This window comes from Pleurodeles waltl, chromosome 4_2 (genome assembly GCF_031143425.1).
Source record: "Pleurodeles waltl isolate 20211129_DDA chromosome 4_2, aPleWal1.hap1.20221129, whole genome shotgun sequence".
In the NCBI taxonomy this organism is placed as follows: Eukaryota; Metazoa; Chordata; class Amphibia; order Caudata; family Salamandridae; genus Pleurodeles; species Pleurodeles waltl.
The window spans coordinates 274,288,588-274,315,199 of NC_090443.1; positions in this window are offsets into that span (position 1 = coordinate 274,288,588).

Genomic DNA, 26,612 nt, shown 5'->3' on the forward strand with positions numbered 1-26,612 from the left:
TCAAGCAACATGTACAATGATGTGAGCCACAATGAAACACAATATACCATTGTGGCCTTCTGTAAGGTAAACTCCCTGGGTCTGACTGGACAGACACATTTACACTCTGCAACATTGACTCACTACATACAGTTCCCTACAGGCAACTATCATAGTACAGACTTCACCCTAAGACTCGAGTGACAATGAAAGGGATGCCATGGGGGGCACAGAAAGTCTCTTCCCTGTGCATGTGCAGGTATGTTTGGCATACTGTTTGGCATTGAACCAACCTACTGAGTCACATGTCATGGCCTCCCTGGAATCTACAAACTATTTGCACTGTGGTTTTGTCACGTGTGCAATACACCTGTACTGGACAAATATGACTTATTCAAAGGTAACAACAGGGCTGTGGGGGTAAGGGACCTGTCAAAAGTCAATGAAAGACATTGATAATTAGGCAAAATGCACATATGTACTAGTTCAGAGATTTACCTCAGTACCCATTCCTAATCTAGTCAATGGACTAACGCATTCAGGCCAAGTCTTGCCCCTAGAGCCTCATATTGGCCACATGCCAGGATCTGCAGGTCTAAAGGAAGTGTGCACAGAGCCATAGTTGCATAGCCACAATAACTCTACTCCAGCCTGGACTATGTCCCATAAAGGGAGATACATTTGGCAGGCCCTGTATGTAGGCATACGAAACCTACATGACACTCACATTTCCATCACTTCCATGCATAATAGTACGTCATGTGGCCATCATCAATATGGCTTGCAGATTGTGTGGCACTATTAAGGGTCATTATATGTCTCTCATACAATAGTTTGGCAAGGTCAGATGTGGGCGGAATGATCTGTGGCACTGTAAACATTGCTTACAAGATCCTCAAATGACTCAAACAGTATACATACACAGCTCATGCTGTCATGCTCATACATGTTTTTCGACATGTACAACCATCATATCCATTGATGTGTCATTGTATGGCTGTAAAGTCTCCTTGCCTAGATGTACCAATGCAACACAAGGATGCTCTAGGCCTCAAAACACATCACACAACACAATGTGAATGTGCAATACATTGCATTCTTTTCTCCACCACTTGCACCATGTGCATCCCATTTATGTCACATAAAATGTGACAAAAGCCAAACAAGAAGTCTAACTGGCACATTGAAAGAATGGTGTTGAACAGAGTCAAATGTAAGGTTCTTACCTGCTCCTTGGATGGGACATAAAATTTAATTGACCATACAGGGAAGGGACCTCATCCACGCGCTTCTGCAGCTCCTCTGGAGAGAAGGCAGGGGACCTTTCACCTGCTGGTCGTGGCATGATTGCTCCCAGAGGCAGCACACAGCAGCTGAAGTGGTGGAAGTGTTGATAGCAGCAGTATCAGAAGTCAAGTGAGTGAATTTGCAAAACGAGGCGGGTCTATGATGATGTCTGCTGCGGTTGAAACCACCCACCGCGCGGACGACTTCTGCTGGCAGCTGAGGGTAGTTCCTAATGTCCAGTGAAGTAGATCAGGCTAAGTTAAATGCGTCACAACACCAATATATGTCAGATCATCACAAACATCCCAAAGCAGTCTTGTTGTGTGGGTTATACTACACAATCACCAGTGTACTGTGTTGCTGGGCACAGATGGCATATGACAGCAGTGCACTGTCTACTCCCTCTGATGGTATTTTTGGCGGTGGGAGCAGACTATAAAAGTTTGAGGGGCATTTGAGGAGCAGATAGTTGGGTGTTGCCCAAATCCATGTTCTGGACACATGTGTTGACAACCGTGGGGTTCACATTTGACGCTTGTGTAGGTGCCAGCTGTGATGTATACTGGGTGTAATGTATTTCTATTCAGAAATGATTTGTCACACGATTGTGTTGCTTTACACCATGTATGTTGTTGTGGACACAGAGACTAATGCTCTAACTCATGTATTTTCACACATAGGTACCGTGGGAAAGGGAGAAGGCGACAGCCTCCAGTGTACCATTTATTGCCAGACCTTCAAACCATGGAAGAACGTTACATTATAGAACAGTACCAACTGAACAGGCAAACCATTGTGGATTTATATAGTCAGTTGGAGCCAGATCTGATGCCTGAAAACAGTAATCCAACCTGAATACCACCCATTGTTCTACTCATGGCAGTATTAAACTTTGTGGCCACTAGGTCCTTCCAATATACAGTGGCCATATCTGGTGGCATGTCCAACCTATGTTCAATCTTGTTTTCAGAGATTTCCTATCAGCAATGATGAAACACATTGGCAGCTATATCAGGTTTCCCTGACATGAGGATTTAGCCATTTGAAGGATGACTTCTATGGTTTTGCTTGCCTCCCACATGTGGTGGGAGCCATTGATGGGACACTTGATGCCTTGGTGCCACTGCAGGCCAGTGAACAAGTCTATAGCAACAAAAAATACTTCCAGTCTATGAACGTGCAAGTTGTCTGCTTGTCGGATCTCTACATCTCAAGTGGCTGTGCCCAGTTCCCAGGTTCCACCCATGATTGCTTTGTAAGGCGGAACAGCACCATACCTCAGCTGATGTCACAACTGCAGAGAGGGCCTGGCTGGTAAGTCACATCTGTCCTGATTTTGTGTGAGCAATATCAGGTGATACAATGATGAATTTAGTGACTCATTGTTGCACTTATGTCGCAACAGGATACTCAGCATATCCAAACCGTCTTGGTTATTAAAGACGCTGAGGAAACCAACTACGCCAGGGGAAGTCTGCTTCAATGAGGCCCATGGAATAACACGACGGGCAGTGGAGTGGGCTTTTGGGCTCCTGAAGTGAGATTTTGCTACCTGGACAGGACTGGTGGAGCCCTCCTCTACTCACAGATCACTGTGCCATGCTGCATGCTCCATACCATCGCCCTGCAAAGTAATATCCCTTACATCTCAGAGGAGGGGATGCTTGCAGTGCCACCGGGTGAGAATCCGGAAATGCCAAATGAAGATAATAGTAGTGACATAAAAGGAGTTGACTTGCAACAAGATCTCATCGACAGCTACTCCTCATGAGTGTAAGTATGCCATGTGATGTCATGACTTGGACTGTACAATGAACTCTAGTTGTGCTACTGAGTGTAGTGAAATCTTGGAAATAGTTAAGGAGCTGATGCTCAGGCAAAATCAGCAAAAGGGTGTTTGATGAGGTAGTTTTTGACACATCCACATCTTGATGATTTTGCTTTGCTAGTGTTAGATTTATTGTAATGTACTTTGTTCTTCAGATGCTTGCTATGTGACTTGTGTCATATGTATGGTTTCATAGCTATACAAACCGGCGCACAGCATCCCTCCCATGCACCCTACTCCCCAGGTCTTGTGCCCTTGGCACAGAGTGCCCTTTCCAAATGGGTCCTTGTAGGAGGCTGGCCTGGTTTGTAGTGGGTACCTTGGATACCTACACCTTATACCAGGTCCAGTTAAACCCTCACTATTGAAGTAGTAGTGTTCTAGCAGCTTAGGCTGATAGAGGTAGCTATAGCAGAGCAGCTTAGGCTGAACTAGGAGACATGCAAAGCTCATGCAATACCACTCATAGTTACACAGTACGTATACACAAGTAAAGACACTACTCAGTTTTACCAAAAATAAAGGTATTTATTTGGGTGACACAGTACCAAAAATATCTTGAAGAAAATACTCCTTCTGGAGGTAAGTATTATACACAATATATACACTAGACACCAAAATTAGACAAGTAAATAATCATAGAACAATGTAAACAGTAGGAAATCATATAGAATGCAATGGGAGAAAACAGGTCTAGGGGCAACACAAACCATATACTAAAAAAGTGGATTGTGAATCTCAAATTCACCCCTAGACAAGTGTAGTGTGCTCAGAATCGCTGGGAGAGGGTGACCTCACACTTAGTAACTTTGCACCTAACCTTCAGCAAGTGAAGGTTAGACATATAGGTGACTTATAAGTTACTTAAGTCCCTCTATGTTTCAGTGAAGAAGGCAAATTGCTACTGAGTAGACCAGTGGGCCAGAGTGACTGGAAAGTGCAAATTACATCTCTTCATTGAGCTGTGGAGGTCCTTCTTTGTGCCTTTACCTGTCAGACCGGGTTTTTTGAAAAACATTTTAAACTTTTTAGAAGGCTTAGGTGGTCATTACAACCCTGGCGGTCCGTGTTAAAGCGGCGGTAAAATCGCCAACAGGGCGGTGGCAAAAAAAATGGAATTGCGACTGTGGCGGAAACCGCCAACATAGACAGCCACTTTAACACTCCGACTGCCAAGGTGGTACAAACAAACACTGCGGCGGCAACCGCTAACAGACAGGCGGAAGACAATGTACCGCCCACGGAATTACAACAGGCCAATCCGCCACCTTTTCTGGGGCGGATTCACCGTGAACAAAAACACGGCGGAAACAGAACTTGGAAGGGGAAACGCTCACCTCTACACATCCCATGAGGAACCGGGACGCCATGGAACCAGAACTTCAGATTCTTCCAGCCTTTATCTTCCTGCTCCTCTACCAGGAGCACGAACGCCGGCGGCGAAGACCACGGTGAGTACTGCACCTATGACCCAAGGGAGGGGGGAGGGAAACAACAGTGACACACACATGCAAGACGCAACATTCCCACCCTCACCCACGACAACACACACACTAATACATCATGATACATCACAGTTACACCCCCAACCCCTCCTGGAAGAATGCAAGGACAAAAGGAAATGAGTTGAATGATTGTAATATATTCAAAGACAGTAATCAAAAATATATACATATTTAAAGATATTCACACTATAAACAAATATATACACCAAGAATCCAAGTCCAAGGTATTCCACTATCATAGTCCGTGGACCACTGGGCCCAAAATGGGTGAGGCCCACACTCAATACCGGAACAAGACAGAGAGAACACTGCTGGGGCATCAGATAGAAATAAAACAGGCGCCTCAGGGGGAAGGGAAGGGGGGCACCTCAGCCGGATGAGTGCACAACGCCAGATCCACGAGGGGGCTCAATGCCCACTGTTCAATCCTGGTGAGTGCAAAACCACAGTCTCTCAAGTCTCTACAGTGGGTGGTTTTCCCACTGTTCAATCCTGGGGAGTGCAACGCCACAGTCTCTCAAGTCTCTAAAGTGGGTGGTTTGCCCACTGTTCAATCCTCAGGAGTGCAAAGCCACAGTCTCTCAAGTGGATAACATTCTCCACTGGTTTCTGGAGGGGGCTTTGTGCCAAGAGTGCTTCATCCTGCCAAGGACTGAGGTAGTGGATGTGAATCTCCACTGGTTCTGGATGGGGCTTTGTGCCCAGAGTGCTTCATCCTGCCAAGGACTGAGGTAGTGGATGTGAATCTCCCCTGGTTCTGGAGGGGGCTTTGTGCCCAGAGTGCTTCATCCTGCCAAGGACTGAGGTAGTGGATGCCTTTCTCCACTGGTTCTGGAGGGGTCTTTGTGCCCAGAGTGCTTCATCCTGCCAAGGACTGAGGTATTGGATGTGAATCTCCCCTGGTTCTGGAAGGGGCTTGGTGCCCAGAGTGCTTCATCCTGCCAAGGACTGATGTAGTGGATGTGACACTCCACTGGTTCTGGAGGGGGCTTTGTGCCCAGAGTGCTTCATCCAGCTTGTGGCGGCCTCAGTAGCATCGGAATCTTTGGCGCTCACTGGCCTGCGGTGCTGGTGGCGGTGGTGTCCTGGGCAGCGGTGCTGGTGGCGGTGGTGTCCTGGGCAGCGGTGCTGCTGGCGGTGGTGTCCCCGGCAGCGGGGCTGGTGGCGGTGGTGTCCTGGCCAGCGGTGCTGGTGGCGTCCTGGGCAGCGGGGCTGGTGGCGGTGGTGTCCTGGGCAGCGGTGCTGGTGGCGGTGGTGTCCCGGACAGCGGGGCTGGTGGCGGTCTTGTCCGCCGTGCAGATTTTCCCAGACTTGGAACTTTTACTGTGCCCCTTCCCCACCTTGGATGGTGGCACTGCTGTCTCCACACTCCCAACTGTACCCCTGAGAGCGGCTTTGGTGGCTGATTTCTTTCCTCTCTCCTGCCGGGCAATGGCCAACTTTTTGTGCTTTACAGGTGGGGGACTGTCCGTGCCCGGGCTCCTTGCCACACTGGCTGCCCTGCTGCCTGGGCACTCCAGAAGCCAGTTACTACTGCCACCACTGGTCCTGCAGATGTTGTGGCTGAGGTGCTTTGTTGGGACCTCGTGAGGAGGGCCCTAGGAGACTGAAGGGGTGGGGGAGGTGAGGGGAAGAGGTCAAGGTTGGACAGGAAAAGTTTTTGGGGAACACTGGATGGGTAGATGGAGGGGGTTTGGGAGTGGAGGAAGAGGTAGTGGTTGTAGGAGGTGTACGTTTGGTGACTTTGGGTGAAGGTGCATGGGCTAGAGGCTGTCGTGAGGTGGATGGCTGTTGGGTGGGTGTGTGGCTGCATTTGTGTACTTTGGGAGGAGGGATCACAGACACACTGGTAGAGGACACAGGGGATGTGTGAATGGCAGTAGGGGTGGTGATTGCATGTGAGCGGGGTGTGGTGATGGGTGTGCTAGTGATGGACGTAGTGGCTGAGAATGTGGTGCATGCAGGTGTGAGTGGAGACGAGACAGGGAGGGAGGAGGGAGACGTGGTGGAGGGGGACACAGTGGAGGCAGTGGATGTTGGTGTATCTGCATGTGTATGATGCTTGCGTGAGTGCCTGTGGGATGTGTGGTGCTTATGTTTGCCTGAGCTTCCCTTGTGTGTTGAGGTGTTTGCATGCTGGTCTGATGGTGTGCTTGGGATAGGCTGAGGTACAGGGGTTTGGGTCTGGGTGGAGGAAGTTGGAGGGGGGAGGCTAGAGACAGGGACAATGGCTGCCATCAGTGCTGAGGCCAGAGTCTAAAAAGCTTGCTGATGGGCTGCCTGACCAGCATGAATGCCCTCCAGGTATATATGGGTTTGTTGCAAGTGCCTCTCTACACCCTGGATGGCATTCAAAATGGTAGACTGCCCAACAGTGAGGGACCTGAGGAGGTCAATGGCCTCCTCACTGAGGGCAGCAGGGGTGACAGGGGCAGGGCCTGAGGTGCCTGGGGCGAAGGAGATGCCCACCCTTCTGGGTGAGCGGCCACAGGGCAAATGCTGAGGGGCTGCTGGGAGGGCGGTGCTGGTAGGGAGGTTGGCGGCCGTACCTGTAGATGCGGGGGGCACAGATGGGCCCGCCACAGCAAGGGAGCTCCCATCAAAGGAGGAGTCCGTATCGCTGGTCTCAGCTCCTGTCCCCGCCGTGGAGCTCCCCTCGCCCTCCGTCCCACTGGTGAATTCAGACTCCGTTGTGTCGCCCTCCAGGGCCATGTGGGATGCATCTCCCTCCTGCTCTGGTGCCACTGCTCCTCCGCCTGATGATGCTAATGCACACAAGAACAGGAAGACCACAAAAAGGGGGGATGACAGAAGAAAGACATGTTGAGTGCATGCAATACCGCTACATTTGGCGGACACTACAGACACAGAAGCCCCCTGCACTACACCGTGCACTTGGAGTCCCCTAATCAATCCCAGGGACATGGGTTCGAAGGCTATGCCCGATTGCTGCACACATGGATGTCACAGGAGCCTGACTAGGTGTAGTTGGCACTGTACACAGGTGGGGTGGGGTGCCACAGGGCCTGCCTTAAGAAGGGACCTTGTCTAATAAACTCGCCCTGGCCTAAGGGAACCCACAGCCCACCTCCCCCAACCAGACACCTTCAATGCACGTTAAATCAGCAGAATGAGAGTGTACTCACCCCTTGTGGTTGCTGTGATGCCCGCAAGCGCCCATCCAACGCCACTGCCAGGATCCTGGAAATCAGGAGGGCCATGGTGCGATGGGCACCCCTCCCATGTTGGGAGGCCATCCCCAGCTGGGCCTCCGCCGTCTTGTTGCTCCAGCGGTGAATGTCCTCACATCTTTTCTAGCTGAGGGTGCTCCGTCTGTGGTAGACCCCCAGGGTGCGGACTTCATTGGCGATGGCACGCCAAATGTCCTTCTTCTGGTGGGCGCTGACCTACAGGGATAGTACAGGGGAAAAGGAGAAGATATAACCCTCCGCACCGTCACAGTAATTGACCGCATCCTTACCCTTGCCATGATGCACATGCACTCACCATTGTTTCATGCACGCCTCATTCTCACCCCCCCATCTTTCATCCACACCACTCCACACAGGCATTGCCCATGCAGCATGCTCACAGTGTACTTACCTGTTTGTCTGGAGGACTGTAGAGTAGCGTGTACTGGGGGAGGACCCCATCCACTAGTCTCTCCAACTCCTCCGTGCTGAAGGCAGGGGCCCTTTCCCCAGACACACGAACCATTGTCACTTCCAGACTGACGTCACAGCAGCACTTGCAGTGTAGGTCCTCTCCTGTCGAAGATCAGGTATCAAGTGATTGAACAGAGAGAAAATGGCGGTCACGTCCACGGCGGTGCGTACCGTCACCGCCGGCGTACATCGTCATTGGCTCCTGGGACCCATAGGGTCCAATGTTAACCAATGCAGGATTGCGCTGCGGTCTTCGACCGCCTACCACGACGGTGTACAACGCCAGCGCAGTTACCTCATATCCCCTTGTCCCACTTTACAGGTCAGGCAGCCGCCATTTCACGGGGCCACATGGCATTATTTTGGACTGCGTCACACATATCAAGGCTATGCTTAAACACTAATACAGGCATATGTCGATTTGCTAAAACTTTCCACTTAAGCTCTGTTTACGCACCTCAGAGTTGGTTGACTCTCTGCTCGCTGTTCTCCTCTATAGGCACTGTCCGCTGGGGCATGTGAGGAGATGGCAGCATCCTCCTGTGTACAGACTGCTGGTGGACCTGTCGACAATCGAGGAGCGGCATGTGATCATCTTCTATAGACTTGATTGTACCCCAATCCTGGGACTGTGTGCCCAGTTGGAGCCAGACCTGATGTCAGCTATCCGCCATCCCACAGGAATCCCCCCTCAAGTGCAGGTGCTGTCAGGACTCCATTTCCTAGCAAGTGGGTCTTTTCAAACTACAGTTGCCATAGCATCAGGGATGTCCCAGCCTATGTTTTCCAACGTGTTGTCCAGAGTGTTGTCTGCCCTGCTGAAACACATGCGCAGCTACATTATTTTCCCTCAGGTGGAGGATTTGCCTACAGTGAAAGGTGATGTCTGTGCCCTGGGACATATCCCCAACATCATTGGTGCCATTGATGGTCCACATGTGGCCTTGGTCCCCCCCAGCAGGAGTGAACAGGTGTACAGAAACCTGAAGAGTTACCGTTTGATGAATGTGCAGATGGTGTGTTTGGCAGACCAGTACATATCCAATGTGAATGCCAAATTTCCTGGCTCAGTTCATGACGCTTGCATTCTGAGGAATAGCAGCATCCCTTATGTGATGGGGCAACTCCAGAGGCACCGTGTGTGACTATTAGGTGAGGACATGGCCCCAATACAGTGTGACTAGGTGTCTGGGTCTGGGGATGTCCCTATGAGTTAGTGTGTGTCCAACAGTTGTCCCTCGACATTTGCAGGTGACTCGGGTTACCCCAACCTGTCATGGCTACTGACCCCAGTGAGGAATCCCAGGGCAAGGGCTGAGGAACGCTACAATGAGGCCCATGGGCAAACTAGGAGGATTATAGAGCGGACCTTTGGCCTCCTGAAAGCCAGATTCCGGTGATTCCATATGACACATGGTTCCCTATTCTACTCACCAAAGAAGGTGTGCCAGATCATCGTGGCCTGCTGTGTGCTTCACAACTTGGCTGTGCAACGACAGGTGCCTTTTCTGCAGGGGGATGGTCCAGATGGAGGTGTTGTGGCAGCTGTGGAGTCTGTGGACAGTGAAGACGAGGAAGCAGAAGAAGAGAACATAGACAACAGGAACACAGTGATCCTGCAATACTTCCAGTGAGACACAGGTAAGAAGACAACAGTGCCTGCTACATCTGATTTAATTCTACTACCTCTCATCTGTCATTTTCACCCAGTGTGTGGTCACTGAGTTGTCACTTTCCCTTACGATTTCACAAATGTGCTTTGTTTCTGCATGGACTAGAGCTGTGTGACATAGGTATGTTGACATTACATTGGATATAACATTTTTCCACTGTTATTGCTAATACACATTTTCGAAAGCACAGACAGACTCCTGATTGTTTTGTGATTTAAGGGTGTTTATTTAAGTGCTCAATAGTGGAGGGGGTTGTAAAATTGTCAGGGGTGATTTTGGAGGAATGTACATGGCAGAGTCCAGTCTATTAGTCTCACAGGTGCATTGTCCAAAAGGGCATAGGAAGTGGAGCTAGGGCAGTTTAAGTATGGACAGGGTGACAAAGTGGGACAGAAGGATGACAATCAGGGTGGTCTCATTTCTTGGCGGGGGTCTTGGCATTGTTCTCTGTCTTTGTCCTGGATCTCAGGGACCGCTTGCGGGGTGGTTCTCCATCTGCAGGGGGTGGGGTGCTGGTGTGGTGGTCCTGTGGCTTTGCCTCCTGTCCACTAGCGCCGGCGGAGGTGGTGGGCAGTTCATCGTCCAGGCTAGTGTCAGGGGCCCCTTGTTGTGCCACAGCGTCCCTCCTGGTGTTCACAATTTCCTTAGGCACCCCTACAATGGTGCCCAGGGTGGTGTTGATGGATTTGACTTCCTCCCTTAACCCCAAATAATGTTCCTCCTGCAGGCGCTGGGTCTCCGGAAACTTGGTCAGTACTGTTGCCATTGTGTCCTGGGAATGGTGGTAGGCTCCCATGATGTTGGAGAGGGCGCAGTGGAAAGTGGGTTCCCTGGCCTGTCCCCCCCCTTTCGCACAGCAGCCCTCCCAGTTCCCCTGTGGTCCTGTGCCTCTGTCCCCTGAACCGTGTGCCCACTGCCACTGCCCCCAGGTCCCTGGTGTTGTTGGGGTGGTGGGTTATCCTGGGTTCCCTGTAGTGGTGGACACACTGCTGATTGACGTGTCCTGGGGACAGAGGTATGGGCCCGCTGGGTGGGTGCTGTGCTGGTGTTTCCAGAGGGGGGAAGCTCTGTAGTGCCCTGTGCCAGTGTGAGGGGAACCGACTGTCCTGAGGTCCCAGATGGGCTGGGCTGGTCATCTTGATCCCGTTGTACAGAGCTGCTGTCATCACTGTGGGCCTCTTCTGTGGGTGGAGTGGACATATCTGGACCCTCCTGTCCCGTGACGTTGGGTAGGGGTCCTGCAAGGCATGATTATTGCATCTGTATGTGCCATGTTGTGCAATGGGTGGGTGACCGTGTACCCCAGTGCTTGCATTCCTGTGTTGGACCTTGTGTGATAATGGTTTAGGGGGGTGTATGGGTAGGTGCAGTGGCCATGCTTTGGTGATGGGTGTCCATGCTTTGGTGTTACATGCAGGGCTTGGGTTTGGGATGTGTGGTTTGTGATATTGGGACATACGTGAGGAGTTGGAGTGATGGGGTGAGGGTGGGGGTGTGTGATAGCATGCAGGTGGGTGGGGGATGAAGTAGTTAAAGGTTTGACTTACCAGAGTCCATTCCTCCTGCTACTCCTTCGAGGCTCTCAGGATGCAGTATAGCCAAGACCTGCTCCTCCCATGTTGTTAGTGGTGGGGGAGGAGGTGGGTTGTCCGCCGCCAGTCCTCTGAACCGCAAGGTGGTCTTGAGACCACGGAATGCACCTTCCCTAGTTCTTGGGTGCTGTCCCACTGCGTTGACCCTGTCCACGATTCTGCGCCATAGCTCCATCTTCCTAGCAATGGTGGTGTGCTGCACCTGTGTTCCGATTAGCTGTGCTTCTACCCGGATGATTTCCTCCACCATGACCCTGAGCTCCTCCTCAGAGAACCTGGGGTGTCTTTGCGGTGCCATGGGGTGGTGTGGGTGATGTGTGGGGTGGTGTGTGTTGTGATGTGTGGGGTGATATTTAGAGGTGTGTTCTATGAGATGCTTGGATGTTATGTGAGTGATGGTGTTGAGTGCCTGTGGATGCTAGTGTTGTTTCTGGTGGTGTCTCTGTCTGGCCTTCAGTCGCAATTGTTGACGTAAGGGTTTGTGGGTGATGTGGGTGTGTGTTTTATATTGTATTGGATGTGTGGGAGTGGTGTGTGTATATGTATCAGGTATGTGTATTTCGAATTGTCCAATGTGGTGGGGTTTTGGAGATGTGTGTACTTTGAGCGCGGCGGTGTGTACCGCCAATGGAATACCGCGGTTGAAAGACCGCCGCGTGGATTCATGTGTTGTGATAGTGTGGGCGTATTCCTGTTGGCGTGACGGTGGAGGTTTTGTTATCGCCAGTTTATCACTGACCTTTGGTGTGGCGGACTTGTGTGGGTGTCTGGATTTTGGCAGATTCCGAGCTGTGGGTCATAATGACCGTGGCGGAATTCTGCGGCCGCGGCGGTGTGTTGGCGGTCTTCTGCACGGCGGTAACTAGCTTCTACCGCCAATGTTGTAATGACCCACTTAATTCTTAACCCTTCCTAACCCTTCTTGCACTACTTCACGCAGGCTGCAATGGAAGTCCTGTGTCAGGGTTTGTCTGAGCTCTCTATGGGTGGCAAAAGAAATGCTGCAGCCCATATGGATCTCCTGGAACCCAAATGCCCTGGGTACCTAGGTACCATATACGAGGGGAATATAAGGAGGGTCCAGTATGCCAATTGAAATTGGTAAACAAAGTCACTGGCCTACAGTGACAAATTTAAAAGCAGAGAGAGCATAAGCACTGAGGTTCTTATTAGCAGAGCCTCAGTTAGGCACTACACAGGTATACACATTAGGCCATTAACTATGAGCACTGGGGTCCTGACCAGCAGGATCCCAGTGAGACGGGCAAAACACACTGACATAGGTTTTTATCTATGAGCACTGGGGTCCTGGCTAGCAGGATCCCAGTGACACAGTAAAAACACACTGACACACACTCACAAACAGGCCAAAAGTGGGGGTAACCATGCTAGAAAGAGGCTACTTTCTCGCAGTCCTGGTCCCTCAGTGTCAGGAGTGTTGAGTTGCACCACAGGATCCAGGACTGGGAATCACAAAATGGTGAAACTGTGCTAGGTGCACAGGTTGGGGTGTGCATTGTTGCCTGTTGTTGATGCAACATGGCTGGGAGGTGACATTGTGGCCACAAGGAGACTCACTGTTGCCAACTGACCAGGCTGCCTGGATGGGCCAGGACCGTACTCCATGTCCACAAGTCCAGGAGTGTCGTCATCATTCAGGGCTTTATCCACAGGTTTGGTGTCTGGTCCGTGACCTCAGTGTGCCCAAGGACAGCTCGACCTGTTGATGAAAGAAGTACATTGTTACTGGTTGAAGCGTGACATCTACCTCCAAAGGTTTTGTGTTGCAGTAAGCAGAGACCTTGGATATTCTTAAGTTGTAGGTTAGCCTATTGTGCCATGTTACCGTGGTATTGGAGAAATTGACATGTGTGAAGTTTGCCTAAACTATTTGACTCAAGAAGCTGATGAGATGTGCAGATAAGTTGCACTTTGGATAAAGGAGTCAAAATGACATCTTGCCAACTGTGAAGCCAGCACAGTGGAGAGGCAACATATGCCTTTGACTATTTGGAGGCCTAGTTGAGTGAGATACAGCAAACTATTGAACATTGTTGTGTATGTAATTGCAGTCATCATGTGTGCAGTGCTGTGGCAATGTGTTTGCTGCTGATACCAATCCCGGGATGCAGCTTGAGGCCTTAGGAATGCTGGTTGTACACACCTGGTAAGATGTCATTCCTGTTCTCAATAGTTTAAGGTTGGGATAGCAGATCAAGATGGAGCTAGGTAGACAGACACATCTTTGAGTTGAGCATGATCTGTAAATTGTTTTCTCTCAGTTGAGAGTTACCAAACAGATTGATTTGGGCAAGTGACCACTGGGCTGGTGGTTGGAATTACAGACACCGGGCCTCCTGGGAATTGCAGTTAGGTCCCTCCCTCTATTTCCCACACGTGACAAATGGTATCCACCCAGGTGAGTACACTTCAATTTGGAGTCAACAACAGGGTTATATGGGCAAGTTGCCACTGGGCTGGTAGCTGGAATGACAGAAAAAGGGCCTATTGGGCTTTTCAGTCAGGTCACTCCCTCTGCTTCCTAACACTTGACAAATGGTATAACCCCAGTTGAGTAAGCTTCGTTTGAGAGATAAAAACAGGTGTATTTGCATAAGTGAACACTGGGCTGGTGGTTGGAGTTTCAGAAACAGGACCTATTAGGCTTTGCTTTCAGGTCACTCCCTCTACTTCCAAACACTTGACAAGTGGTATACTCCCAGGTGAGTAAACTGAATTTGAGAGATAACAAACATGTGCACTTGGGCAAGTGAACATTGGGCTGGTGGTCAGAGTTACAGAAACAGGGTCATTTAGGTTTGAACATACATTTACATGTTGAAACATACCATGATTACTGGGATGATTTTTTGATACTAAAAGACTTACAGGCACCATTTCCACTTATAGCATGTGATGGGCCTAGGTGGCTGTCCTGTTTTGTCCAACAATACACATTGGCAGTTGTTAGAAATGGGTTCTCTGGTTGGCAGTCAGTTTACACTCAGTCAAAGCAGGGACCCTCACTCTAGTCAGGGTAAGGGAGATACCCAGCTCAGCTAACCCTTGGTCACCCCCTTGGTAGCTTGGCACAAGCAGTCAGGCTTATCTTAGAGGCAATGTGTAAAGTATTTGCACCAACACACAATAACACAGTGAAAACACCACAAAATGACTCCACACCAGTTTAGAAAAATAGCCAATATTTAACATGACGAAAACACCAAAAATCCAAATATACAAGCAAAAATATTAATGTTTAAAGTAAAAAGAGTCTTAATCAATAGAAATCAATGTATGTGCTGTTTTGGCACAAAGTACCTGGTATGCATGAAAAATAAAGTTGCATGAGCTAGTGCCAGTCGGAAAAACAATGTGTCGATTCCTTACTTGCAAGTGAGGCTGTGGGTTGGGCATGCATCGGTTTCTGGAACAGCAGCCTTGGGTCCGTGCAGTGGTTGTGAAGATTTTGACGCCCACGGACGATGCGTGGAAAATCCAAACACACAGCAGCAATTGCGTCGATTTTACCAGAGATGCGTCGATTTTTCAACCGCGGTGCAGGAACTGCATCAATTTTTCTCCCGCTCGGTTCTGGTGCATGGATTTTCACTCTGGTTCTGCCAGCTTCTCCTTCCAGGGGTCCAGGCACTGAATTTAGCACCACTTGGCAAGCCAGGGGGTCTCAGCAAGAGGTGCAAGCAGATGATGTATTCGATGTCCCTGAGACTTCTTAACAGAAAGCAAGTTTAGTCCAAGCCCTTGGAGAATCTTCACAAGCAGGATACATAGAAAAGTTCAGTTTTTGTTCTCTTTAAGGCAGAAGCAGCAACTGCAGACTAGTCCAGCAAAGCACACAAAGCAAAGTGGCAGTACTCCTCCAGCTCTTCTCCTTGGCAGACGTTCCTCTTTATCCAGAAGTATTCTAAAAATCTGGGGTTTGGGGTCCACTACTTATACTCCTTTCTGCATTTTGAAGTAGGCAAATGTCAAAGGAAAGTCTCTGCTGTTCACAAGATCCTGCCTTACCCAGCCCTGGCCCCAGACACACTCCAGGGGGTTGGAGACTGCATTTTGTGAGGGCAGGCACAGCCAGCCCCTTCAGGTGCAGGTGTCATTTCCTCCCTCTCCACTCTAGTCCAGGAGACTCATCACGATATGCAGGGCACTCCTCAGCTCCCTTTGTGCCACTGTCTAGAGGGAATTTACAAACAGCCCAACTGTCAGTCTGACCCAGATGTGGATTCTACAGTCAGGCAGATGCACAGAATGGTTAAGCAAGAAAATGCCTACTTAATAAAAGTGGAATTTTCAAACAGACAATCTACGACCAACTCTACCAAAAGATGTATTCTTAACTTGTGAGTTCAGAGACCCCAAACACCAAAGCTATACCTGCTCCCAATGGGAAACTGCACTAAAAAGGGTTTTAAAGGCAGTCCCTGTGTTAACCTATGGGAGAGATAGGCCTTGCAATAGTGAAAAACGAATTTGGCAGTGTTTCAATATCAGGATATGTAAAATACACCAGTACATGTCAAACATATTAAATACATTGCACCCTGCCCATGGGGCTACCTAGGGACTACCTTAGAGGTGACATACATGTAGTAAAAGGAAAGATTTGGACCTGGCAAGTGGGTACACTTGCCAGGTCAAATTGACAGTGCAAGACTGCATACACAGACACTGCAGTGGCAGGTCTGAGACATATTTACAGGGCTACTGATGTGGGTGGCACCATCAGTGCTGCAGGCCCACTAGTAGCATTTGATTTACATACCCGGGCACCTCTACTGCACTTTACTAGTAAATCAAATAAGCCAATCAGGGATAACCAATCATAACCACAATTTATACATGAATCATTAGTCAGCAGTGGTAAAGTGCCCGAAGTACCAAAAACAAAGTCCAGCACACAGTAAAAAATGAGGGAAACAGAGGCAAAAAGACAGGGGAAATCACTCCGAGGGTGCCAAGACTCACAAAAGTGTTACATCTCAGATACTGATATAATTGATGTCTTGCTGCCCGATTAAAAGAGTTAATAGGGTGGGCAAGCGGGGATGGCATTGCTCTGATTTTTAAGGATTATCTGGAGGTGTGCTGGGAACCAGTCTTAGTCCCTGGATGTGAAGCTGCCCTTCTCAGGATTATTAATCAACAACAGTCTTTCTTTTTCAATGGGTTACTACTCTATAGACCCCTGGCGCAAAAGCTAACTACCTTGACAATTTGACTAATATTGTTGAATCTTTTATGCAATACGAAAATTTTACTGTTTTCGGATATTTAAATTTTCATTTGGAGGATTATTCTTGTAAGGATAATGAGCTTCTTTTGGATATATTCAAGGGTTTGACCTCTCTCTAAAGGGGGAGTCATGTACCCACAATGTGGGTCACATGTTGGACAGCATTTTCTCAAACAAGTTCAATCAATCAATCAATCAAAAACATTTATAAAGCACGCTACTCACCCGTGAGTGTCTCAAGGCGCTTGGTGGAGGGGAGGCAGGAGGGTCACTGTTCGAACAACCATGTTTTGAGGTTCTTTCTGAAGAGCAGGAAGTCTTTGGTTTTGCAGAGGTTGGTGGGAAGGGAGCTCCAGGTTTTGGGGGCAAGGTAGTAGAAGGACCTGCCTCCTGTGGTGGTGCGTTGGATGTGGAGGACTGTGGCTAGGGCGAGGTTGGCTGATCGGAGGTTGTGGGTGGGAGTGTGAAAGTTCACTCTTTCGTTGAGGTATGTCGGGCTGGGGTTGTGGAGGGATTTGTGTGCATGGATGAGGATCTTGAATGTGATTCTCTTGTTTATGGGGAGCCAGTGAAGGGTTTTGAGGTGTGGTGAGATTCGTTTGTGGCGGGGGAGGCCAAGGACGAGGCGCGCAGCTGTGTTCTGGATTCTCTGGAGTTTGCGTGTGAGTTTGAGTGTGGTGCCAGCGTAGAGGGCGTTACCATAGTCTAGTCTGCTGCTGATGAGTGCATGGGTGACTGTCTTTCTGGTCTCTGGAGGAATCCATATGAAGGATTTTTTTAGAGTGCGGAGTGTGAGGAAACAGAAGGAGGTGAGAGCATTGATTTGCTGTGTCATGGAGAGGGAGGGGTCCAGGGTGATGCCAAGGTTGCATGTGTGGTTTGCAGGGGTGGGTGCGGGTCCTAGGGCAGTGGGCCACCAGGAGTCATCCCATATGGTTTTGTTGGGGCCGAAGATGATGATCTCGGTTTTGTTGGAGTTAAGCCTGAGGTGGTTAGTTGTCATCCAGTTGGCGGTGTCGAGGAGAGCTGCGTGTAGGTTGGTTTTGGCGGTGGTGGGGTTGTGGGTGAGGGAGAGGATGAGCTGGGTGTCATCTGCGTAGGAGAGGATAGTGATTCCGTGTGATCGGAGGATGTTGGCTAGGGGGATCTTGTAAATGTTGAAGAGTGTGGGGCTGAGAGAGGACGCTTGGGGGACTCTGCAGATGATCTTGGTGGTGGTGGAGTGGAAAGGTGGGAGGCGGACTCTCTGGGTCCGGTCAGTGAGGAAGGAGGTGATCCAGTCTAAGGCTTTGTGGCGAATTCCTATGTTGTGGAGGTGTGTGCAGAGTGTGTGGTGGCAGACAGTGTCAAAGGCTGTGGAGAGGTCTAGGAAGGATGTGTGCGACGGTCTCGTCTTTGTCGACTTTGGTCCTAATGTGCATGCGATGAGGGTGGTTTCCGAGCTGTGGTTTTTGCGGAACCCGGATTGTGAGGGGTCAAGCGTGTTGTTTTCTTCGAGGTAGTGGGATAGGCAGGTGTTTACTAGTTTCTCGGCGACCATGGAGGGGAAGGGAAGGAGGGAGATGGGGCGATAGTTGGCCTGTCAGTGGATGAGATTATTCCAACTACCTGGTCTGATCATCAGGTTGGTTAATTTTAGATTGGACCAGGTGCAGCCTGTCCTTTAGGATGGAGGGGCCACGCCCCCCACCTTTTGTCCCTCATGAAGAGTGGCTGTCAGGGTGAACAAAGGTCAGCCTGATAGACACTCCTCATGTTCAGGTCAGGCAGCCAGGAGCAGACATCTGCGATTTGCGCAGACTCCTGGCTGCCAGAGATGAACTTTGCTGGACTGAAGAGGTCACAGCTCCTGTGGGCGTGACCTCCTCGGCTCAGCAAAGGTGCCTCAAGGCCCTCCCCCGGCTGACGAGGGAAAGTGTCACCCACTGACTTTGACTTGGGTGCTTCAGGTTTAAGCCCTGAAGCACCCAGGGTGAGTGTCAATCAGTGACACCTCGTCATAGAGTGGGATGGGGTCAGCAGTCTCACTGACCCCATCCCACTCTGTGACGAAGTTGGGACTGCTGCCTTCCCTCACTGGCTGACCAAAGGTCAGCCAGTGAGGGAAGGCAGCAGTGCCAACCCTCAAGGGACCTTCTAGGGTGTGTGTGTGTGAAAGAATGAGTGCAAGTGTGCTTCCCACCTGCCCCCCTCCCTCCTAAAACTGCCAGCCGCCACTGGCTTGGAGATTGAATAGGCCTCTTACCCAAATCCTAGCTATAAGAGAAAAGTTTGGGCCTGGAATAAAATTAACATGACTGACCTGGTGGACACTCTTTAGAATTTGTTACCCTCAGGTGTGCTGAGGCTGCTCTCACTGCAGACGCATTTTCTGAATGCTTAGGTGCCACTTTGAGCAACCATGTACCGGTGAAAGTGGTTTCTAACTATAGGCTAACTCTATCAGCACTGTGGTATTCTCCTGAATTGAGGGATATGAAGCAAATGTGCAGAAGACAGGAGAGTCTATGGAGGAAGAGCTCCTTCACAGTGGAGCATCCTAAATATAATAAATTGATCAGCGAACATAAAACGCTGATCAAATCAGAAAAAACTGTATTTTTCCCAGATAAAATCTGTGGTGTGGAAAGTTCTTTAAGGGAACTTTTTATAACAATTGAGTTCTTGAGTAGAATTCCCTCTGGGCCTTCACCAACTTCCTGTCAGTTATTTTTATAACCAGTTAGCAGATTATTTTCAAAATAAGGTGGAGAACATTTTTAAAGAGCTGAGTGGTAAAAATAATGGATTTGTTTATTTTTCGGGTAAATGTATAACACCACTAAGGGAAAAGAACTAATAAACTTCCCTATCCTTACAGTTGGGCAGGTGAGCCAGTTGGTGTGTCACACTAACCCCTGCACATCTAATGTGATGAACAAGTTAGTGCAAGTGGTTGCCCCTACTTTGACTTTGCTTGTTAATTCTATTCTGGGTTCAGATGTTTTCCCGCTGCGTTGGGAAGCAGCATCTATCCTCCATCTGTTAAAAAAGCCATCATTGGATCAAAGGAGGTAAAAAACTATCACCCTATTGCACACTTACGGTTGCCAGCCAAAGTACTGGAAAGACATATGAATGGTATGTTATCTAATTATGTGGAGGAGAATGAGCTATTAGACACAACTCAGTTTGGGTTCAGACCTTCCCATAGCACCTAGACAGCTCCAATTACGGCAGCAGACCAAGTGCAAAGTATTCTGGACTCAGGTCAACCATGAACTTTTGGGAGCCAGGCTGGCAGAAATCACTGTCGGAGGCCTGGCACTAGCTCTATTGGACTCTTTTCTATCCCAGAGACAGCAATCAGTGGGCCTGGCAGATTTGGTATCAAAATATTTCTCCTTGCCTTGTGGAGTACCACAGGGCTCATCCTTAAGCCCAACCTTGTTCAACATTTATGTTGCTCCTTTAGCTAACTTAATTCTCTCTTTTGATTTCATCCCGGGGGCTTATGTGGATTACACACAATTAAATGTTTCCATCCCAGATGATTCCCAGACCACAGTGGCTTGTTTTAGTAGCTGCACAACAGCTATTGTCCAGTGGATGAATAGCAACAGCTTGATGTTGATCTCTGACATAGTAGAGGTTCTTTTTTTCGGTAAGTTGTATCCAGTCTGGAATGGCGCCAGGGGGCCACACAGTCTGGGGACTTTGCCTGTACCCATACCTGAAACAAAAAATCTTGGGGTTATTTCAGATCAAGCTTTAGCTTCAGATTCCCAGATTAACAAATTGACATCAGCATGCTACTTTCTGCTGCGAAAGATCATGAAGGTGTGCCAGTACATTCTGTTGGAGTTACAGAGGACTGTGGTAACTTCACTAATTTTATCTAAACAAGATATTGTAATGCCTTATATTAGGACATTTCTCAATGCTCCTTAAAGAAACTTCAATGTCTTCAAAATGCAGCAGCTTGGTTCTTGATGAAGATCTCTAAATAGGAATCTGCTTCTAAAACTTTGAAACACTGCTTACCTGTAAGGGAGAAAATCAAGTTTAAAGCACTCTGCTTTGCACACAAATCCCTTTATAGTACAACCCTAGACTATTTGAAGAGAACATTTGTTTGGTATCAGCCCTGTAGAGTGCTAAAATCATAAGCTTCCAGAACAATTAATGGGCAAAACAGTTAGGAGGCAGAAATGGGAAGGCAGAAGTATTTTTTACATCACAGCACTATGTGGAATAAACTACCACTTCAGTTGAAAACCCAGGCTGGCTTTTGACCATTAGGAAGCAGTTTAACACCTGGTTGTTCTCTGGAGACTTTGATGGCTAGATGAATCCTGACCTTGGTTTCCTGTAAGTTACAGTTCTGACCTTCAGCACGAAGATGCCACTGGCATATGCGCGTTTTACAACATTTTCAAATATCAAATACTCTGTTTATTAAATGTTGGTGAATTATTGAACAACACAGTGGCAACAACTGAGCTATGAGCATGCAGAACACTGCATTTTTGCGACAGTTTTTGTGGGGCAGTTTACCAGAGTCTACTCCCCTGGTTATTCCTGTCAAACCATCAGGATATAGGATGCCCAAGACCTTCTCCTCCCAGGGGAAGAGTCTTAATGGGGCACTGTGAGGGCCACTGCCAGTCTTGTTGGCCTCCATCTGTTGTCTGGAGGCCAGGGAACGCACCTTGCCCCTCAGGTCGTTACACCTCTTCCTAATGTCCTCCTTTGTGTGCATGGTGGTGCCTGCAGCATTTACTCTGTTGATGATCCTTTACCACAGTTCCATTTTCCTACTGAGAGGAGTCTGCTTGACGTAGGCTCCAAACAATTGTGCTCTATTCTTATGATTTCATCCACCATGACTCTTAATTCATCTTCAGAGAAACAGGGATTTGTGGGAAGCAACATGGTAGACAACTAAGTGGATGACAGAGAGTTACTTACAAGAGGACGTAAAATAGGGAGCAAACGGACAAAAGTGTGTGCAAGGTGTTAAATGGGATGGTGATAAAAAGGTGGTCCTAATCTGTGGAAGAATAAAAAAAAAAGTGGTTGGTGTTCTTTGTCTTCCAGTGGAGATACAAATTATTGTTGTCTGGGAAGAAATGTGTTTTACAGTGTGATTTGCGGGTGTGGCCACTGGACCAATGTGAGTCCGCTGTGTTATTTTTAAATTTGTCCAATGTGCACTTGTCTGTTATTTTGCTGAACTCATACCGCAAGGGGACCCCCACAGTGACTATGTGGTTGTAATGGGCTCGGTGGTTGGCTGTGGCACTGACGGCGCTGAAGATCAGACAACCTAGATACATGACTGCTACAGTGCTAGTTATCTGCCTTTTTGCTTAGTGGGCACCAGTTCTGCCTGTTTCTATCGTAATATGGCATGCTATGGACTGCCAACGCAGTGGTCCTTTTAGGACCGCCAACATGGAGGCCTGGTGGTCCGACCACCAAACTCATATTCAGGCCCTTAGTTTAATTTAAGTGCAGAGTTTCTTACAGTCCCTATTGCCATCTACTGGAACTAGACCATAATGGTCCCATTACTGTTGTACTGCTCAAGTCTGTTAACTTGGATTAATAATAAATGAATATTCTGCCCACTTGCGGAACACAGCAAAGTTTTTCGGTAACTCTGCGGAATTCCGCAGAGAGAACCTCTGTGAGCTTCCTCCAGGCCTAAGCTGGAAACAGACCACCAACCAATCATTCCTCACTTTTTGACTAAAGGAATATGAAGAGTTACCGCACAAATGTCTTAGTTATTTTTTGACCAAAGGATTAAGAAGAGTTACCCCACAATTTGCAAAGTGGCTGTTCAGATTACTGGAATATTAATTTGAAATGAAATGTGTACCATGTGTATGAAATGTCAACACAGACCATTTATCTAGGCTACCATTCTCAAGGTCAGTTGAAAAAGAGCAAGATGGCTGGGTAATTTATAATGTAGAATTCTCAGTTTGAGGATCCATTAGTGAGGATGAATGGAAGAGACAGAGAAGTAGTATCAGAAAGTGTGAAGGCAACAGTTCCCAATGGTGAAGGAAAGAAATGATGATGAGCAATAGAGTTGCTTGGAATATTAAGATTAGTTTGGTCAGAATTATCAGTAGTAAGTGTGTTGTTTTTAGAGTAGACAGGATGGTTGTGCCCATGTCTTTGCATCAAAGAATAACATATATACTTTATGAAGGTCATAGAGGTATTGTGGAGACACAGGCACATATGGACTTCACGTAACCCAGGATAGATCAAGACATTTTGTGAATTGACAAGCCACTTTCTTTGAGATAATCTCCCTTGTACAGCTAAAGTATCCAAATAATCTGTGGCGAAGGATAGGTGCTAACATTTGTTGGGCCATTTGGTTACGGTGGTGTGAAAGACAGGTTTGTTATTGTTATGTTGGAATATTTCTCAAACAAGACTGTAGTACGAATGGTGAATGAAGTGAGCGTTGACAATATTTAACTTTCCTTTGGATATCTGCCTGTGGGAAAGAATTGCAGATAAAGTGGTGACAGATAAGGGTCTTTAATTTGTTTCTGTACCCATGACAGAGTTCCTGAAGGTTCACGGCATAACCACCAAAGAGTTACCTTGTACCACCCAAAAGAAAGTGGTTTAGTTAAATAATTGTTGGCAGAGTGCTTACAAACGCTGTAAACAGTGGATTGGATTGGAAGGGTTAATTGAGGAAGATGTTGCGAAGTAATGAAATCACTTCACACTCAGTCATGCAAGGGCTGTTGTTTGTATAGTGACGTGGACGACAGCTGCTGTTGTGTGTCCTGAATGAATGAAAAAGAGCGAGAATAAATGAATATAATGTGGGTGTGCGGTGACAAGAGTGGAAACCAAACAAGTTAGAACATGCACAAAGAATGGCTGCATGATTCTAGTCATAGGTTTAACAAATGTAATCTTTTTATGTATCAATGTAGGAGTGGAGGTGGGAAAGGGTGAATCAAAGTTTTCTAAACCCAAGAAAATTCACTGGCTTTGGCAAAACTGCCATGATAGAGAATGATGACAATTGAAACATTGAAAGGCTGGCTTGTTGTAACTGAGAGAAAAGACTTGAATGCAGAGAAGATTTAACAGTGGTGATAGGGTGGAGAGCATGAAATAGGTAAAACCCCATCATGGTTGATATGTAATTATTTTGTCTGACTTTAGTGTTCTTTATCTTTATAATGTTTCACATTTATTGCTCTCATGTGTTGCTCAACATTAGTTTCAGTTGTTAGTTTCTTCAAGTAAAAATTATCTTATACATTTGTAAAAAGGGAGAAAGGGAAGATGTGTTATATTCATGTATACATGTATCAGCAAACATCATCACAATGTAGTGAGATGGCAGGGTTAGAAATTCAACCTAATGGCATTTGCATTGTCTGGGTCTCATAAGCTTGATGAGAAGTTGTTGAGGTGAAATAAATCTTTAATTATTTTTTGGAAGAATTACCTTCTTCAGTTACTATAGAGGTCTATAGACATGCCAGTTATCCCCTCTGGGACTGAATGTTTTTCGAGGAATCCCATTAAATGAATGGGAACGTTTGGAATCCTTAATGTTAGATTTCGTTTTTTTCCCAGCACAATTTTCTTATGATTGAGACAAAGTATGACCTGCTTTGGCCCAGGTCACACATTTAGTAACTCCTTTTGCTCCATGTCTGGAGAGTTAAATTATCTTTATACTTGCCTTCAAGAAGATGTTTGAAAATTCAGACATTTAAATTTCCACTATGGAGGCCCTTTGTGATATTCACTAAAGAAGAATGGATGTACTGACCTATCTGACCCATTTTCGGCAAGTGGCAGCTGAGACTTCTTGGGTTAATACGGCCCTAAATACATTAATTTGGCATGGTACAAAGGCAGGGATCAATGGTGAATCAGTTCAGAATCAGTCATACTGATCTTCTTACTTAATTTTCTGACATTAAGGACATAGCTCGTTATATTGAAAGTAGACTATGTGATAAAAGGAAGAAGTTTCAAATTGGGGCTTCAAGCACACCTAGAGTCTGAGGCCCATATTTATAAGTTTTTAGCTCCATATTTGCGCCGCTTTTTTATGCAAAAGCGGCCGAAACTTACAAAACACAATTGTATTTTTTAAATTTATGCCGCTTTTGCATCAAAAAACGACACAAATGCGGCACTAAAAAAGTATAAATATGGGTCTATATTTTTATGCAAATAAAGGTGGCATGGGGCCTTCTGACAAATAATGAAAACAATGATCATAGTTTTGTGCCTTTATTGGAGTTGTTCTGGACATTTCATTTGTGTTTGTGATATGCATCCTCAAAGTGATATAATGATGTAGACAAGACTCAGAATGGAAGCAGGTTAGCTTCCTTTGATTAGAGCTTGAATGAGCGCTTAGATAGTCACGTGTTTTGTTTGCAAATTGTGTTGAGACATCAAGATGGGAAGGCTGTTGATATTCCTCTAGAGTTGGACAGTGAAGCATATGGATCATAGTTGGATGATTAAAAGTAATGTTCCTACGAGAACTAAGAAGATTTCCAACATACTTCAAACAGTTGATAGTAAACTGTTGGCTACAGGACCAGTTAAGGATACTTCACTTCTACTACATGTCTCTTTTGGTGGTTTGGTGGTAATATAGAAACATCTCTTGTGATTTATTAGTATCTCCACATTATGGTATGATTTTTGGAATTCCATAGCTGAAGAGTAAAAATCTTTATTTCAATGGGGCTAGATAATATTATTATCATCACATTTTTGCAATGACCATTGCAATGTTCCAGGAGGTTACTGGTATCTTATAGAAGAACAGAAATAATCCACAGCACCTTCAGATTTAATAGTGGCTAATCTCTTCTCAATATTCAATGTCAATTCTGTATCATGCATTTGCTATATCTTCTGCTAAACATACATTTGTTATTTTCACCTGAAATAGTAGTTTGACTGCACTGCACCAATTTAACCAGGCACCGATGTGCCCTTCGAGTGCATCTATTCACTGCCTGAGAATGAGAATGAGATTCTAGATTCTTATAGCCCACTTACAAGATATTTCACTAAATTAGATTATTTCTGTTAATCGCATTGTGTTCATGATTGTATCGTATCACCTGCTTGCACACCCCTATACTTTGTTATGAAGATAAATCGAGATCCTAGATCCTTTTTCAACTATAGAGGTGTACATTAAATTATGACCGCAGATATGCATCTTCTATTCCTTATCAAAGACAATTTAGAATCTGTGTGATGAACTCAAATCTCCACCAAACTTGAACTGCATGGTCCATACCATTTTCAGCATTTGATTTCTCTTATGTCTGCCATTTAAAGACTACAACATTTTCCTGAGACTGTTATGGGGTTGTGGTTATATTCCTTCCTGTCCAACCTGGTGGTCTTTCCAGTTTGTGCTACCATAGCTTCCTTGTCCAAGATATTGTTCAACATTTTCCTGTGAAGTCATTTACTATTCTACTCATAGCTAAGGGAGCTTTATTCTGAGAAGGGTGCATTGCAATGTTTTTAAATTCCCTTTTTGTCCTTGCGTTCATCATTCACTTTCAATACCCTTTGTCCCTGATTTTTGCTGTTGTTTTTCTGTAAATGTTTCTTCAGCTTGAACAATTCTTCTAGACTCTTTCTCTACTATGTCACAGAAAAGTTTTGATGTCTTGCTTCATACCTCTTGTAAAACAGTTCAAGAACTATACATATTGCCAAAAACATTTTTTCTGCCTTTTTTAGCTTTTTACTTTAACTGATACTTTTTAAAGGAGACAGGAGATCTTTCACTTGTATGTTTGCT